This window comes from Manis javanica, chromosome 16, assembly GCF_040802235.1.
Source record: "Manis javanica isolate MJ-LG chromosome 16, MJ_LKY, whole genome shotgun sequence".
NCBI classification, from domain to species: domain Eukaryota; kingdom Metazoa; phylum Chordata; class Mammalia; order Pholidota; family Manidae; genus Manis; species Manis javanica.
This window is the reverse complement of record NC_133171.1, coordinates 2,034,478-2,048,746: the sequence shown is the minus strand read 5'-3', so window position 1 is coordinate 2,048,746 and position 14,269 is coordinate 2,034,478. Positions and strand designations below refer to the sequence as shown.

The following is a 14,269-nucleotide window of genomic DNA, read 5'->3' as shown; positions in this document are numbered from 1 at the left end:
ATCACTTATTTTTCTAGACACTGAAAAATAAAACAAAGCATTTGAAACCTGCAAAGTTGCACTAATTCTTTTGACACCATCATTTTGTGACATTCTCTGCATGAGTATTGGGGAAATAATATTTACTCAGCTTCTGTTTATGATCAGATGGAGATGCAAGAGATGTCTTTGCATTTCATCCTAATGTTCTTTACTTTATTGAATTTACCTGACAGACTTGCACTTATCTCCTGTCTGAACTATACTGCCAAACCCTTCCAATAAACTTTCCCTTTGCCCTAACTTTCACCAAGACTATCTAACCTTTAATATAGTTCCCATTTCCTGTATCCATTTCTCCTATTTCCAAATGCTTCAAAGTAGAATTTCTTAACTTTCTTCCCCAGATTTCTAACTCCTTGGATGACTAGGAAAGCCTTAACATTATAAAAAGTGGGGTAAAGGGATGACGTCACTCTCTAAGCTGCAATTCTTTCATAACCCATGGACCTGAAGCAGAGCTTGACCCGCTAGACAGCATTTTGGCGACCTCCTGACTCACTGACTACTAGCCACTCCCAGAAGTCCTTGCATAGCTGAGGCCGATGTAACCACTATCTGAATCCCTGTGGCCCACATTTAATATTGAGCACCCAACTGACATGCATTTGGGATGAAGGGGAGACAACCAGTGGTTGCTTGCCCGAACATGAAGAGACAGGCATCTCAAAATGGGGATGCCTTGCCTGGTACAGCTGCGGATGACTCAGGTGAGTTGGATTTGGGCACAGATACTTGGTAAGATCTTGTAAACCAGCCAGCTGCATGGTGCTCATCTCACCGACTAAGAGGTTCTATGTGTTCTGTTGATTAATGCAAGTTTATTCTGTTCTCTAGAATCAGTGGTCATGTCGGGCACACAGATTTCTATAATTCAGGCCTGGCCCCTACCTTCCTCTTCTGACTGTGACAGCAGGAGGGGCATTTATTTATCAGTACAGGCAGCCAGTCAGCAAGCATCCACTTACTCTGGCTCGTGTGGTTTGCTATTCTCAGCTCCCTGATGGCGGTTGTGAAAGTCATAAAAGAATTGCGAAATACTCTCTGGGTTTCAGGGAGGCTGTACTCAAATTATTCACAGGATGATGAACTGATGGTTGAGCGGTAGCCTCAAGGCCTATTTGCATATTAATTTGCATTACAGGGAAGGGCCTTTGAGGAGGAGGTTCCCACAGAAAGCTTGGAGTTCAGGTAAGGAAGGTGCTCTGGGGGCCAGTGCCTGTCTCCCAGCACCGTCCAGGACCAGGGAAGAGCTTTCTCAAAAGAGAACTGCAGGGGGCTTGAGAGAGACAGAGGCTTAAGCAGAGCCTCTCTTGGCTGCCGTGACAAGGACCGTGCCTAATGGGGACAGTACAGTATGAGGAGCCGACCATTTTCCCTATGAACAAGCTTGGGTGCCCACAGGTGTGCGGTTGGGGGACATCAGGATTTATCCTCTAGCTGTGCATCCTGTTGCTAAAGGGGCCGGGCAGCAGGGGTGTCTCACGTGTGGACAAGCAGAAGAAGACTTCTGGTGAGCACGTGTGGCAGCCACCACGGGAGGCCCAGAAACAACCCGGAGGCATTTTGGGGGTGGCAAGGTGAGGGCCTATTACTCAGCATGACCTTATTTGTACCCACATGTTGGAGATGATTTTCCTGACCTGATTTTTGGAGTCTCTCCAACATTTCTGAAGAGAATGTTGGCGAGGCAGCTCTTTCTAGCTAGGAGAGGGCTAGTCAGAGAGGGAGCCGGCTGAGTGGCGGAGGAGGAGGAAAGGCTCCGAGCCTGGCTCTGTCCTGAAAAAACTGGGTGAATGATGTGAACGTCCTCGGCCGTTTCTCATCTCTCTACGCTGGTTAGGAGGTGTTGGTTACTAAAGTGACTTCAGAGAGTTATAAATCCCTGGACTGATGAGAATGGGAGCAGAAGGAAACATTCTAAGTGAGGTTAGATGATGTTAGTCAAGTGGAATATTGCTTCCACATGAAGCCCTGCATTTGCCTGGAGGGGAACTCGAAGAGACCACGCACACTCTGCTGCTTTTTGCCTCTCCTCCTGGCTCAGTGCAGGCAAAGCCGAGCTGGTTGATTGCTGTGTGAGCAAGGCAAGTAATAAAGTGGAGATTCAGTTAATACGCACCGCTCTTAATTATTAACAGCTTCATATAAGCATGCTTCTTCTAACCAAGTGAACAAGTGAAGAAAGATTTGCCCCTTTAAAAGAAGTCCTGCAATCTCCACCTTTCTCTCTTTTATTATCTGACATTTGATCCAAATCCTACTTATGTTAGTACAATGATCGGAAACCTGAACAAAGTTCTTGCAGCTGTTCCTCTCCTATTTATTGTGCCTTCCACAAGCTTGAAAATGCCTGAAATTGTCTTTTGCTGGCATGTGACTTGCTTTTGGAAAATTTATCATAAGGAGATTAAAGCCAACATGTAAGAAAGAATGTTTATGTGTTACATCACTCCCCGCTTCCCTCTATTACTCAGAAACGACTGGCTTTAGGAATGTAGCACTACTGAAGTTTTGGGATGAAGAGCCAATTGTTAAATTGGTATATTCATTCTTCTCTGAAATACTATTTGACATAAAATAGTAGATCTGATTTACAGATAATATCTCAGAGGAAATAGTTTGGTTCATTACTAAGAGTGCCCATTCAAAATGAAATTATTTTACAAATTCCATGTGTCAAAAACTGTAAAAGATCTAAGGTTTTACCTTACTTAGAAGCTAAAAAAGTTGGGCTGCTGTTATTTCATAGGTGCTGGCAGCAGACATGAGACCCCTGGGTCAAAGACAAAGAACTTTGTGACACACAGCAATAACAGTAATCCAAGTATCAGCATTCTCTTGTGCCATTCCACAGCCTCAACTATGGGATACAATTCAAAGAGAGCCATGTGACACAGGTACACACAGTGAGTTGCATTACAAAATAGGAACCCTGAGCTTAGGGGACCAGAATCTTTTATAATAAGCATGCCTGTCCTTTGCTCCAGAGGAAGGTACTTTCAATCAACAAAGGCAACAAAATCTTTGAAAAGGTAGTTCAGAACAAAGGCAGTCAGTACCTACACTCACAAAATGTGCAGAACATAAGCAATCCATTGAGAACTGTCTCCCAACCATACACATATTTTTTTAAAAGTGAATTCCATGTCATGTCAGATTCTATAAACTGAATGTTATGAATCCCCTGAAGTAACATTGCAATATGAATTTTTCTTTGTAATATATATAATCTTACTTAATTTATATGATGTGAGTAGGATTCATATCCTGTTTAATAAATATAAACATATAAAGGTGAGAATAATACAAAGAAAAGTCACTTTTCTAAAGTGACAAATCTCTATTTGCACTGAGGTTATTAGTAAAGTTAGCAGCCAAGTAGAAAACCAATTGGAGAAGGTCTTTGCAAAATATACTTAGTTACAAGAAAATATGGAAGGGTAAATAGAGTTGCCTTTCTTAAGGACTGACATGAATGGAAAGACACCAGTATAAATGAATGATCAAAAGGAAGATCATTTGTTCTCCTTGTTGGGAAGGAAGCCCTTGACCTGGGTGTTGGCAGCTGGGTGGTGGGAGGCAGTCTAAAGTCTACATGATGGCAAAGGATACCCAAGGAATGCAGGATGCAAAGAAAAGGAATTGGTCCAATTCAGATCTTTCTGGTGATAGATAAATACTAGTTGAGTAGTGGGGTCTTTTTTGGGGGGCAGTAGTATTGTTGTTTTATTGCTAGAAATAGTTGTTGAAATGTTAAGTTCTCTTCTCTTTCATTTTTCTTACTCACTATGCTTTCCCCATCTCAAGCCAGGAAAGATACCAATCTTTTATACTCCAGGTTCACAGAATTTATTCAGACAGCTTTAGTGGGTGATGCTTCTACCCTCCAGAGATTCGTATAAATTTAAGATTTGTTTATTGAAAGTAAATTGAATTTGATCTCTTCCATTTGCTTGAGATAAACAGGCATTTCTTTGGCTTCTGACAGTTTTAGATAATCACCTAGACAATATGTCTTTACAATCCATGATGATGTTAATGTTGACCTGTCTTACACAAAAAAACTGGGACAAAGCTGTCCCTAACAAATTTCCCCTAATCTAGGGACCAAGAACAAATACATGATTAAACAACAAAAAAAATTATATTCTGGAATCAAAGTATATCAGAGTTTGTAAACAGCATTTTTTCCTCTACAAATGATAAAAGCATTAAATTCAGAGCTGAACTGTCCACATCCGAACCCTTGCTTCCCCACGTACTAGCCGGGTGACCGTGGGCCGCTTACATCCCCTGCCTGCTTCTCAGTTCCCCAGCTGGAAAGTGGAGATGATAATAGGTTCCACCTTAGAAGGTTGCTATGAGGATGACCTAAGTTACACGTAACATCTTTATAACAGTACCTGCACACAGAAAGCACTTCATAAAGGTTTACTGTTGTTATCTCAGAACCAGCTTTTTCTCCCCCTTTATATCTTTAGATCAGAGTGAAGTTTAGGCCTTGGCATATATAAAAATATTTACACCAACACAGCTTCTATGAGCATGGTGTCTGGCACAGGATCAGCTTTCAAAAACTATCTGGTGAATGAGTGGCTCCATATTGAATGAATATATCAAGCAGTGATGCTTACACTCTCATATCTTTATTCCCACTTTATCACAAATCCAATCATTGAAAATTCAGTGAAAGGAGCTGGAGAGTAATGCTCAGCCCGAGCCAATGCCTGTGGGAATCTCCTGTGCACCTGCTTTTGTCAACACTGATGTCCTCCCCAACTCAGTCACCTCATATTGTGTTGGTCAGTCCCTGCCTCCCTCTTTCTCTCATAATATTTAACTGTCATGGTGGCCTTCTGCACAGAATGGACAGATCCATGCCCCAAGCTATCACAGATAATTAATTAAAATGTTCCCAGTCACATAAAGTCCTCTAAGACTGTATAGATGAAAAATAAAATGATACTAAATTCCACTGCTCCACAGCCTGATACAAAACAGAGTCGTGGTGTTCCACCCATACCTTTCTTGATCCACAGATTTTACCCTCCATCACATTTGGGTGAAGCCCCTTTGTAATGCCATGGGGTCAGAAAGCCCTTGAGTAGAATGGACTGCCTCTGGTGTGTGTTTTATTTTTAATTCCACATAGTTAGTTACTCAAGTTTTTCTATTTCACCGCCTGATGGAGTATAGACTGAGATTACCTGACAGATATTTTCTGACATGTTGTGGCAATTGCCTGATGCCCACCAAAGGCTTAGCTATGAAGAAAAACCAAGTGTGACTTGGTCCCATTTGGAGTGGACCCAGCATGGGGGATTGTAGTGACACAGCTTGCAGGCAACAAGAGCTACAGGAATAAGAAGGTGGGTGGGGCCTCAGCAGACATTAAAGATGTCAGAGACCTTTTCAAAGCTAGGACAGCACTGCTGTTTTTATTCGAAGATGAAGGACTCATTTTCTTCTTGAGAAAAATTAATTTGTTGGGAGAAATTAGCTCCTGATATTGAACTGACTTAAGGGGAGGAGGCACATTATGTGTAGTTTAGATTTATGTTAGTAGGTTTAGAAAGCGTCCCCCCCAAAGTAGATGGAAGAAAGAAAATGTGAGGGAGACCATTATGGGCTGAATCGTCTCTCTCCTTCCCCCCAGATTCATATGTTGAAGTCCCAACTCTGTCTCAGAATGTGACCCTATTTGGAGACAGGGTCGTTGCACAGTAATTAAGTTAAAATGAGGCCATATGGATGGGCCTTAACCCAGCATGACTGGTGTCCTTATAAGAAGAGGAAATTCAGACACAGACATGGAAAAAGGGAAGATGAGAAAACACAGAGAAAAAGCAGCCATCTATAAGCCAAGGAGAGAGGCCTCAGAAAAAACAACCCTATCAGCACCTGATCTCAGGCTTCTGTCTCCATAACTCACAAAATGAATTTCTGTTGCTCAGTCTGAGTGGTAATGAGTTATGGCAGTGCTAGCAAACTAACTCCACCACGGAAGGCTAAAGATATTTAAAGGCAGAAAAGGAGTGACTCAAACTTCCATGGTCAAATCTAACATAAGGGTCATGAGGAGAGTGGAAAGTTTTGATAAAAATGAGTATTACAACACTTTCACACTCAAGTTTCCACTACTTAATTTTGTGCATAGTCCACTTAATCCTTCTGAACCTTGACTTATCTCATAAATGGACTGTAAGGCCCTTGTGGCCAAAGAAACTTTTCCATCTTTTTTAACATGGCTAGCCCACAGAAAAAAAAATTCTAATGAATGAATCAGTGATTCCAGAAAAAGAAAGCAAAGGAGTCCTCCCTTCTCAAGGAGCTTTCAAGAATTCGGAGGCAGATACATTGTGTGCACAAGAAAATATAGCCAGGAGGTGAATACATGCTGAGTATGCAAAAGAATGAGGGCTCTGAGGTTCCCGGGAGAGCCCCTGAATCTCAGATGGTCATGGAAGGCTTCAAGGAGGAATTGAAATTGACTCTTTAGAAGTTGAGTGAAGACTGGATATGTAAAAAGGAAACCCACATGCCAGATAAAAGCAAAGAGGTCAAAAAGGCAATGCATGTTTTAGGGACAGTAAGAGGAACAGCTTGCAAATATGAAGAAGTCCTTTGCACCTGGAGAGAACACTGTTAGCTGTTAAGCGTTACAGATGAATTCCTTATGAGCTATGGCCTTAAAAAACAATGAAGCAATTTAACTAGTTGTTGGAGGCCAAAGGATCTTGTCCAGCTAGTAAAATCAATCAGGGCTATTACGAGTTCCATGACAGCAGGCGAATGTTCATCCTTCTGACCTAAACCATCATTCCCGAGTCCAGCTCATTGACGCTGCAGGTGTTTGGACAGGGAGTGAACTACACTTACATTTGCTCCATCTGAGAAGAGAAGATTTGACAAAGCAAATGGAATAAACAAGACTCCAAAAGGAAGGCTTCTGGAGCAGTAAAATACCAGTTCCATTCCCACTAGCATTCTAATTATGAATCCTTTCAATCTTTTCATCAAAATAGAAATCTGGAGGATTGCCATATGATATTGCACTTAGGCCTATTAAATCCATTCTGTATGCCTTTGACAGCAATGGCTGTATTTTCCGATTTAAGCTTTTAACTCACTTCGACCTTTCTTATAGTTATCCAAATGATTACATTTTACTGTACTTTCAGCCTTCTGTGGATTAAATCAACAGATAGTTATTGAACTCTGACCATGTGCAGAATTAACTTTAGGGAAGAGATGACCCTAAAACAATTGCTGATGTTTCTGTGTGATGTACATATTTTCTATCAAAGACACAGAGGGCTCCAAAACGATTGGCAGCAAGCAGTCGATAAATATTTTAATCAAACTGATGTAAGAGTTGGTGGAGAAGTTTGGATTTTGAAAAGGATGAAAGAGATCAAGCCGTGAATTTATTGCAGATGGTGTCATGTAGAGAATATGTCAGCTCTGCTGACCGCCAGCATATTCACTGATGAGGAGTGGGAAGGGAGAGTGAGAATAAAACTCTAATTAATTACATGTTGCTCCTTTTTAGCCACTTGCACTAGAGCTTCATAAGCATAATTATTGAAAGAAGCTTTGCTGGGAAAAGCATAGGGATCAGAGAAGAAGGAACTACTAAGAGGACAGGGAGAGACCAGCTCATGATCTAGAGCTTGGCCTATGACACATGCACAAATTAATCAGAGCCTGAAGTTCCTGACTTCCTTCTCACCTCCTGACAAAAGATGCTAATGAGGACCAGAACTAGCATGACACATCATCCTGAAGAGCTATGGCTTTACCTCTCATGGACTCCAAAATCCAAATCTCTACCAAGTCTCACTTGAGTACACTTATGCCCTTATCTTTGTATTCATGCAGGTTCACACCACCCACGGTGCACTGTTGGACTTCATACCACCAGATTAGGCAACCAAGTTAAGAGCTATTTTAAAAAGTAAGGTAATAATAATGAAAAATAAATACATGCTCAAAGAGGAATAGACCAGTTTGGGAACATAGTCCCTTCCATAGCCAGACGAGAGTTATGAAAATCCCCCTTTCCTCAAAGGGTTCCGTTTCACTGGCTGAGAATCTCTGTAGTGGGAAAAGGAAGAGGACCGAACTCGGTGCGGAAGCCCGCCCGATCTGCAGTCGGCTTTGTCGTCACTGAGGTCCAAGGCCTTAGGAAAGCCACCCAGGCATCTGGGCAACACTTCCCACCTCTGTAAAATGAGATCCTACTTCCGAGCCTTAGAGGAAATTTCTGACTATGGCATAAGTATAAAATGACAGCTGTTATTCAAGATTTTTCTTTTGCTGTTACTCTTATTATGTCGTTGACCTGCCATCATATGAGCTGTGTGACTGCTTAGCCACTTCCTGTCCTGAGGTAGAAGGGCTGAAGTCTCAGGCTTGTACTGGACTTGGCCTGTTCCCCACTCTAACTTCACATCATTATATTTTTACAGAAGATTGAGAAAGGAGCAGATTCATTCTGGTGAAAAAAACTTCATAAGCATAAAATGTTTTTTAACTGAAGAGTCTGTTGGGAGTGCAGAATCAGATGGGAAAGCCCATGGGTGGTGGTGCTGTCAGACAGCAGTCAGGGAAGCAGCTGATGGCTGCTGAATTCGCACAACTTTATAACAACCAGTTAAGCTGGGAATAAAGACATATTCAGGCCTCCCATGTGCCTTATGGATTTGGAATGAAATCCGGACTACTCCCTATCAGACTAGGAAATCTCATGTGGGTTCTGGGGCTCTTTTTCTTTAAGCAGTAGTTCACATTTCCAGTTTGGTCCTTGAGCTGTATGTTGCCCATGGAGAGCAGTTTCCCTTTTGATAAGCAATCTACAAGGAGGTATTTTTAGCAGAAAACCACATTCTGGGTAATAGGTCGGGTATCTGTAGGAATCCTATCTCCACTCTGGCTTACTGGCCTCACCTCTCTGTTGTGACTAAGTCTACACTCACAGCTGAAGAGCACGCCTCTTGGAGAGAAGTTGTGGGTACACTTTCTGTTCCCTTGGGGACTTTGTGACCTTTGGCATTTCGTGCCACAGAAACATTCCGTGACTTGGAGACAAGTTACTCCCCATTACCTCCCTCTGATAGGTGCAGTCAGAATTAGAAAGCTCTGGAAGATCCTCAAAACATAGACTTAAAATAATAATTATCATTATTAAAGTAATTAACTTTCATCACAGGTGAGTCATCTATATACATTAGCAATTCAGTGATAATTTGTTTCAGAGGTATCCCTTAATATTTCCTTACTTACTCAGCCTCATTCATTAGAAGGTGAGTTACATTTTATTTTTTATATTTTCCAGCCTTATTGAAGTATAATTGACAAAAACTGTATATATTTAGGGTGTAAAATAGGATGTTTTGCTATGTGTATATTGTGAAATGATCTCTACAATCAAGTTAATTATAACATCCATTACCTCTCATAGTTGCCAGAGCTCTATGTGTGGGGTGAGAACATTTACGATCGCCTCTCTTGGCAGATTTCAAGAGTACAACCCAGTATTGTTAACGAAAGTCATCGTGCTGTACATTAGGTCTTCAGAATTTGTTGTCTTGCTTCGCTGAGACTTTTTGTGTACCCTCCAACCATTTCCCCACTATCCAGTCCCTGGCAACCACCATTCTAGGTAACATTTTAAGGAAAATATTTCTTACATTTTGAAGATCGAAGAGAGGTTTTCCACATTGTATTAAATGCATGGGAATGGCTGGTATTGGCAAAGTAATTTTTTTTCCTTAAGCCACAATTTAAAAAAAAGGGGTAAATGTGTCCTACAGCAATCTGTAGTTCTGTGTCTGCAGTTGAGTCAACACTGATATTTTTGCTTTTTAAATTCCTTCAGTATTCAACAGGGCAGCTTATCTCTGTGAAATGTTTCCTTCTTCCCCTGTAACAAATGGATGGGAAATTGAAACATTTGTACTCTTTCTTTGAAGCAATTGCCCTAAGCCAGTAAAAGCTGTTTCATCAACCACAGCTTTGAGTATTTTTATTTCCTCCTGATAAAGTTTTAGGCCAGTGCCCATGATGAAGATATATAACCATCAATAACCATCTTTTCAGCAGATAGAGTCAAAGTTAGTTTAATAAGCACAACAAATTGTTCTCCTAGTCTTTTCCCCCCACAACGTATTGCCCACTTATTTCACATTCTTGTAGTGTAAAATAAACACATTAAGTCTGTTGAGATACTGCTTTCATTATTTATTTTTCAAATTTAATAAGTAGGAGGGGGATGACCTTTTCCTAGAACAGGAAACAAAATTAGAGCTGACAGTGATACATTATCAATTTTCAGAACTATGAAAATATTCCATAAAGTAAGCAGTCCTCTGTGCACACAGGTGACTGTCCAACCCGGCCAGTGAAATCATAAAACCCAAATCCCTTTAAGTTAGTTTTGAGTTAATTCAGCGTTTCCTTGCAGGGTTTCTTTACTCCAGTAAGTTTGATAGCCATGCATAATTACATCAGTTTTCTTCCTCATCAAATTCCACTTCATTTTCCAGGGCAAAAGGATCATATGATTCTCTTCTCAATGCAGGTAAGGAGCATGCTGACTCCCAAACCAGGTCTGGCTGAGGGGCATGGCACAGTAAATTTGCTCTGTGAAACCGAGCCAAATAACTTCACCTTCCTGTATTTCCATTTCTTGAGCAACGGCAACATAACAGGATCTCTTGCTCAACAGTGTCATATCCATGGAAATGCATGATAAAGTTACAGACAACTACAGCGACATACATGTACCAACTATACACAACACAAAATCTATCAGCAGTGCTGGGAGAAGTGCAATGCTGTCAGACCCTGTCGTTTTGCTCTGGTCACAATCTTGGATTGGTTTAAGTAGATGTGCTCTCATATCCAGAGGCAAATACTGATGTGGGGGAGGGCAGGGAGTCAGGGGCAGCACCACTTGAAGATTCAGAAGCATAACGTTATTTGGAGTTGGGAAAAGAAACAGCTCCACACCTTGCACGGGCTCTGCGGATTCTACGGCAATGGGAGGAAGTAATGAAACAAGCAAGGAGCTGTGCACACACAGCACTCTGAGAGCTTAAAGAAGTGGAGTTACTTCTTTGCAGCAATCTTCAATCATACTCTCTAATTTTCATCTCTACAGCTGCCTACGCTTGAACCATACCTTCACTGTGTTTCAAAGGGGATGGATGTTGGGGAGAGGAATGATTGACTGATTCCCAGATTTTTAAAAAATGTGACAGAGGGAGAACTCTGACAAAGGAGCCACAGTGCCTAGATGAGTATTTTCCCTTCTTGGTGGTGGTTTGATGATGAGAAGACACACACCCTGTCATCAGCTCTCCCTTTTTCAGAAGTTTCCACAGAAAGCAATCTGCTCATTGTATCCAAGTTTCATGGACGTTGCTTTGGAAAGAAGCTTTAAAGTGGCCAAAGAGATGAGTGAGAGATACTGTCGATAATGCTAACGTTGAGGCCTATGGAACAAGATGTGTATATACAGAAGTCAGATTTTTGAAGTCAATGTACATGTTTTAATGGCCCAGGTGTTGGGATTTCAGTACCATATATACTTAGGATGCAATTGAGGCTAAAGGTAGCCCTGGGTGATCCAACCAAAAATGAACCCAAGTCTAAATCACTCCAAGTCCATTATTATCACTTCCAATTTATTACTATTATGGGAATACTCTGGCATTTTAGTGACTTATAGTATTTTGGAAATTATGTTTTCATGCTTTTAAATTCAGGATAATAAATTTCTTTGTATTAATAAATACGCTATCAAGAGTTTTACCATTTTTTCTGTTATATCTGCCTGTCCAGCTCCATCCTCTTCTCAGCAGCACATTGTTAGCAGGTCCCTAAATAATTTCAGATATAAGCAAAGTTTTTCTTGTATAGTGAGTAATATGCTAGCTGTTTTGGTGGGAATAATGACATGTTTTACCAAAGTTTAGTTTTTGATTGTGCATTTATGTTTGTACTTTAGATTTCAGGATTGTAGTTGCATTCATGTCTAAGTGAACTGTCTCTCATTACTAAAACAGTCTGATACCCTTTTGTAAAAATTTCTGTCGATTGCTGCCATGAATAAACAACTCTCCTTCTTCCTCTAAGCTGGTCACTTCATGTGTCAGTCATTGAAAATTACCATATGTTAGAGGTTGACATGAAGACAAAATAACCTAATGTTAGTTTCTCTTTTAGTTTTTTGTTTTTCTTTCATTTCTTTCATTTTTGGGTAAAGTAGTCAAGAAATCTTGACATGAGAATAAATGTTATTGTGATTAAGACTTATTCTTTCTGGGAATGAAAAGGCCAAAAAAGATTCACTGGAGTGTTTCAGTCAGGAGGCAACCGTGCGCTTCCCCGATCCCAAGCAACCAAGCCGTCTGCGTTCCAGAGCCATCCTCCCTGTTTACTGAAAGACAGCTGTCGGTGGGAAATGAGCTACCCCACTTCCATCAGAATGGGGTCTTCTCTCACATGGCAGCCCTTGGCTTTCTGAGAGAACTCTCCGGTAAGCTGGCTGGGCACATTCCAGATTTGGCACTTAGCAAAGAGAGAATAGCTCTGCCGTCCATTCTTAGTGAAATATAAATAATGCCAGAGAGGAACAAAATTAAAAAAATAAATAACAGTCCCTTTTTAGTCTTTGTCATGAGTTTTACACACAGCCCACTTTCTAACAGGTCCTCTGAGATGCTGGCCTAACAGGGCTTTCCTTCTTGGTTAAACCACACACCAAGGGAGATGAAATGGACCTGGAGAGAGACCTGTTTCTTTCCACTCTGCTCCTCACTGTGTCTCCTGATGGGACTCCCAGAGAGCAAGTATGATAGAGACATAGGTGGCAGCAAGCTGATGGAGAATGTTCCAGGGATCTCAGACAGACTCTCTTAAGGAAAGGAATCCCTCAGAGAAAAGGCCCTCATTCCCAGAGCTGCACACTCCAATGAGACTTTCCGTAATAAGGGAAAGAAACCTAACTCAATCTTGCTTTAAAAAAGAAGAGAAAAAGAGAGAACCTTTTGGAAGTTGAGATGTGACTGGATCCTGAATTTGAAGGCTCTTCAGCAGCGCATAGCCCCGTTCTACTCTTACATTCACAGGCAAGTTCCTAGCAATGCTGCAGATGTAGATCTTCCAACTTTCCATCTCAGAGGAAGAGGTACCATCTCTCCCATTAGCTCTGGAGGTCAGGAGAAGGCTCTGATTAGCTTGGGTTGGATCACATGTGCACCCCTAAATCAACCTCCATGGCCAGAAGGGGAGTGGCCAAAATTGATTAAGACTAGTCAGGGATTGGATAAAGATAGGAATTTGGCAATCTCTGGAATCATCTGGACCAAAAGGTGCTATTAAAGATTGAGGGACAGTTGGTTCCTTAAGAAAGTACTAGAAATACAGAAAAACTGGTCTACTGCACATATGGGAGGACCTTGATGGGGCATTCATTGCAGGAAACCATGAGCTTCTCAGTGCTTGAAGATGTAGAGGGCCCCGAATGAGACCTGCATAAGTCAAATGTGAATTGGGGATAGGACTATGGGTTGTGTTTTGAACACACTTGATCTCAAGTAGTTTTAAGTACTTTTCTGGTTGGTCTGGTCCTGGATGAGATTGTTAATTATATTTGGGTTCTGGGTTTCTATCTTTTATTTCAGTCTTCCTTTTTTCTTTCCCTTTCCCTATGCAGTGCCCAACAAAGAAAGTACTTATATTTCTCAAACTATGTGGTCCTGATATCCCATACCTCAGTAGAAGAAGAAGAGAAGGGAAAGAGAAGGGGAAAAGAAGAGAAAATATTAAGGACTAGGTTAGTGTTTTAAAGTATTTTATTTTGATAAGTTAAGGACCTTAAAAATATCTGCAACAAATGTGGGGGTGGGGGTGAGGACTTGATAATATGGGTGAATGGTTGAAACCACAATGTTCCTCATATGAAACCTTCATAAAATTGTATATCACTGATACTTTAATTTAAAAAATCTGCAACAAAAGCTATTTAATATCACCAAAATTTTATAAAAGAGAAGATCTTTTAATACCAACAACTCTGGTCAGGGCTTAGTTTCATATTCAAAGAAAATTCCTTAAATTATAAAAAATTGCAACTTTTTTGGACAACTCACTGAAATATTCTAAATGTGCCAGAGATCATTTAACGCTTCATCCCAAATGAGTAAATTAGCACTCCCTA

General features: G+C 40.9%; 1 long non-coding RNA gene across 1 annotated transcript; it reads left to right on the top strand.

The window, feature by feature from the left end:
• The first annotated feature begins 572 nt into the window (after window positions 1–572).
• On the top strand, window positions 573–12,176 carry LOC140846828 (uncharacterized). Its single transcript, XR_012126271.1, has 3 exons — window positions 573–749; window positions 10,590–10,624; window positions 11,207–12,176. It is a non-coding gene; the product is annotated as an uncharacterized lncRNA (long non-coding RNA).
• The last annotated feature ends 2,093 nt before the right edge of the window (window positions 12,177–14,269 follow it).